This window comes from Leptonychotes weddellii, chromosome 16 (assembly GCF_054177405.1).
Source record: "Leptonychotes weddellii isolate Sample4059 chromosome 16, ASM5417740v2, whole genome shotgun sequence".
In the NCBI taxonomy this organism is placed as follows: Eukaryota; Metazoa; Chordata; class Mammalia; order Carnivora; family Phocidae; genus Leptonychotes; species Leptonychotes weddellii.
In genome coordinates this window covers 49584606-49588832 of record NC_138384.1, presented here as the reverse complement: position 1 = coordinate 49588832, position 4227 = coordinate 49584606, and positions in this window count along the sequence as shown.

Here is a 4227-nt window from a genome sequence, read left to right as displayed (position 1 = left end):
CTGCAAAAAATGACAACGTGTGTATCACAGTATATCAAATTCATTTTAATCATTTCAGAGAATCACCACCAGAATAATATTATCCATTTCCTTCATGAATATTTATTTTGTTTTTAAAATTGGTGGTTTTATTTGAGTAACTGTGTGTGTGTCGTGAGAAAGCATAAACTCTGCTCTCTGAGGAATTTCAAGTACACAATACAGTATTGTTAACTACAGTAATTATAGGGGCCAAGGGCAGGCTGCCCCCAAATGTGCCATTTTGGCATATTGATTATTTTAAATTAAAAGTTTCTTAAGAAACAGCCAGTGCAAAAAACAAAGACAAACAAAACCCCCCACAAAACCTAAAGCACTCTGAGCCCCCCTCTGGCTCCAGAAAACAGGAAATAAATCTCTCACGTCAAAGGGACCCTCCCTGTACCAGGAGGTAGAGAGATGTCCTTATCACCAGAGCTAGCAGATTTAGAGCCAGAAGTCTGTATAAACAACCCCTATCACTCTCCACTAATTTACTACCGTTGGCCCAAATTCTGTTTAGAATTCTTCACTAATTGAAGCTCCCAAATAAACATTTGTTCCTCCTGTCAATTCCTCACAGATTTATTGTCACTTTGTCTAAAAAGTATGAAAACTGCTTGTCTTGGTCATTTCTTGGCATCTCAGTTTCGTTACTGGGCCTCCTCCATGTGCACATAATTAAACGTTGGTTTTGTTTTGTTTTGTTTTGTTTTCCTCCTGTCAGTCTGGCTCATGTTAATTTAATTCTTAAACCAGCTGGAAGGAGCTTGAAAGGTAGAAAAAACTTTCCTGCCCAATATCACCACGCTGTCCTTTAGCTCCCCAGAACTTATTCGTCTTATGGGACCAACGTCCCATTTCCCCCACCTGCCTGCCCCTGGTAACCACCCTGCTGCTCTGTTTCTGTGAATTTGACTCTCTCTTCTTCTTCTTCTTCTTTTTTCTTTTAAAGATTCCCCATAAGTGAGATCATGTGGTATTTGTCTTTCTCTGCCTGACGTATCTCAGCATGACGCCCTCAAGATCCACCCACGTTGTTGCAAATGGCAGGACTTCTCTCTTTCTCGTGGCTGAGTAATATCCCAGCACATACTTTATTTTCAGTCATATAAATAATTATACTTTCAGCCACTGGCACTTTTAGCTGTGCTGACTAGGACATGGGATTTCTTTAGGCATCCGCAGAAGGCCACAAAGCCATTCTATTTTGTGTGTGTGTGCTGGTGTGAGGACTCTTAAGTTTCTGTTTTAATTTGGGCAAAAACGTACCTGATAGACTTCTTGGGGCCACTGGAGGCTCAAGCCCTTGCTCAGCCCCTCCTTTCCCAGCCACACTGGTCTGGTGTCTGCAACGGGCAGAGGGAGAGGGAGAAGCAGGCTCCCTCCATGCGGGACTCCAGGATCATGACCTGAGCCGAAGGCAGCCGTTTAACCGACTGTGTGCCCCAAATTCCTCTGTTGAAATCTAACCCACAGGTGATGGCACGAGGAGGAGGTGGGCCTTTGGGAGGTGGCGCCCTCATGCTGGGACCAGTGCCCTGGTTAAAGGGACCCCAGAGCACTCCCTCACCCCTTCCCCTGCAGGAGGACACAGAGAAGACGCGGTCTGTGAACCAGACACCAAATCTGCCAGTGCTTTGAGCTCCAACGTCTAGCCTCCAGACGGCAAGAAAGAAACCGCCCGGTCTGTGGTATCCTGTGACAACAGCCTAGCTACGCGGACCCCCCTCTCCCCTCTTCCCGTCACAGGGACCCCACCTATGTGAGGACAGAGGCTGCTCAAGCTGTTGCCGTGGAAACAGAGGCGGGAGGTGCTTCCGGTGTCCCTCAGGGCTGGAGGGGCTGGAGGAAGCGCTGGTGCCCAGAGATCGGAGCTCTCCCAGTCTTCGCAGTCAGGCTGTGTGTGGGATCCAAATCACAGCCCGGCCGCACAATCAAGAATACTGAAACTTGGCATGTGATCTTTCCTCTCCAAGCCCCAGGCTCCTCTTCCAGGACACGAGTCATAACCATTCTTGGATCATACGGTTGGCGTGAGCATAAAGCAAATCATCCTATAAAATGCTTGGCACCAGATCTGATTCCTTTTAGCCTGTTTCTCAAAGTGGGGCCCAGAGACCACGTGCCTCGGAGTGCCTGGCTGGAGGGGCTTGTTAAAAATGTGGGATCCTGGGGTCCCTGAAACTAAGGAAGCAGAACCTTTCGACTTCAGTTCACTCTCTACAATATCACCTGCTTCATTTTCTTCAGAGCCTGCACGTGTCCATATCCAAAATGATTTTTAAAAGTGGGTTCATCTGCTAATGATCTGTCCTCCTGCCCTATAGTGTGAGCTCCCTCTGGGCAACGACACAGCCAACCTTGTTCCCAGGGTGTCCCTGACCTAGAGCGGGTCTTGGGGAGGAGCAAATCTTCAATGTATTTTTTTTTAAAAGATTTTATTTATTTATTTGACAGAGAGAGACACAGCGAGAGAGGGAACACAAGCAGGGGGAGGGGTAGAGGGAGAAGTAGGCTCCCCACTGAGCAGGGAGCCCCATGCGGGTCTCGATCCCAGGACCCTGAGATCATGAGCTGAGCTGAAGGCAGACACTTAACCGACTGAGCCACCCAGGCGCCCTCTTAATGTATTCTTGTTGAAAGGATAACAGTGCCAAAAACCTATTTTGAGCAGCTCCTGGGTGGCTCAATTGGTTAAGCGTCCTACTCTTGATTTCAGTTCAAGTCATGATCTCAGGTCTTGAGATCAAGCCCCATGTGGGGCTCTGTGCATCGTACGGGGTCTATTTGAGATTCTTTCCCCCTCCCTCTCCCTCTGCTCCTCCCCCTGCTCGTGCTTCCTCTTTCTAAAATAAATAAATACATAAATAAAATCTCTAAAAACAAAAAACCCATTTTGAGAAAGGGCAGATCTCTGGAATGCCAAAGTCAAAGCGGGGGCAGTGGGGGGCATGGAAAGGTTGGAGAACTGCAGCAGAGCAAAGAGAAAGGCAGCCTCAGCTGGGATGGAGCTCTCCAGTGAGAGAATGCTTCCATGCAAACCTGAAGAGGGGCCACTCATCTGTGGGGTGAGCTCACAGATTCTCAGTTACTTCTGAGGGACAGGGCAGGAACTCCATCTCAGAAGGCCCAGGTTGGCAGCGCGTGGACATATCTGCCTCCTCCCCACCCCTTGATTCAGTTCCTTTGGGTTAAGAAGTTGCATATGGATGCAAAAAAGCTCACCGGTGATTGAGGTCAATTGTCAAAAGATGGCGCTGCTAGAATATTGTCTAAAACTTCCTCATTTGGGGAAAAGAGTGTCCCACTGATCTGGAAAATGAAGAATGTTGTTGCTCCAGACTTATTTCAATCCATTGTTTTTCAAAGAGGGAACTACCTCCCCAGAGGGGCAAGAGGTGAATTTCAAGAAGGGGAAGGCAAGGGAGCAAATTCCACCAACGCCCATGTGGGGTGATGCGAACCCAGCAACAGGGCTCGGGAGCTGGGTTTACAACTGTCTCCACCACATCGTGATGTGTGTCCTTGCCCAGATGCCCTCCTGCCCCTGAGCTTCAGTTTCATCATTGATAATTTCATTCAAAAACTATTTGTCAAGCCAGTCACTGCCAGGCAGAATTTCTGTCCTCAGAGAGTGTACATTAAAATGGGGCGACAGACGATGAATATGATGACGAGGGTGTTAATGTCGAATGCTAAGGAGTGTCCAGGAAGACCCCTGGAGTTGAATACAATGGTTCATTTTTGAAATGCAGGAGAAGGCACAGTAGAAACTGGGTAAGAGGGTGTTGGGAACAACCTATCCTAGAATTTGGATTTGCTTTAGGGGATTCTGAGGAAGGGTCTAAGGAAGGGAGGCTTTTTTCTAGATTGGATGTGACGGTCAGAAATGGAGGGTGATGCTATGACTGAGTATCTTTCTGTGTCTTGGGCAATGTTCATGTCTGGGTTCAGACGTGATTACAGAGCGGGTGTGTTTTGTCCTGATCCGTCATGATGAGAGAGTGGCCTCTTCCAAGGTCGATGTTCTGGAGGACAATTGTTGAGGGCTGATGTGTAACAGAACACCACGGCTAGGCTTCCCGTTCTCATGACGTGCCAGGCCATCTCCTCCTGGAGATCAGGGGCTGCTTTTCTCTTCCTCAGGAGCAATTAATGCAAAGCAGAGAAGGGGGAGATGGAACGCAGGGTGGGGGTGACACTTCC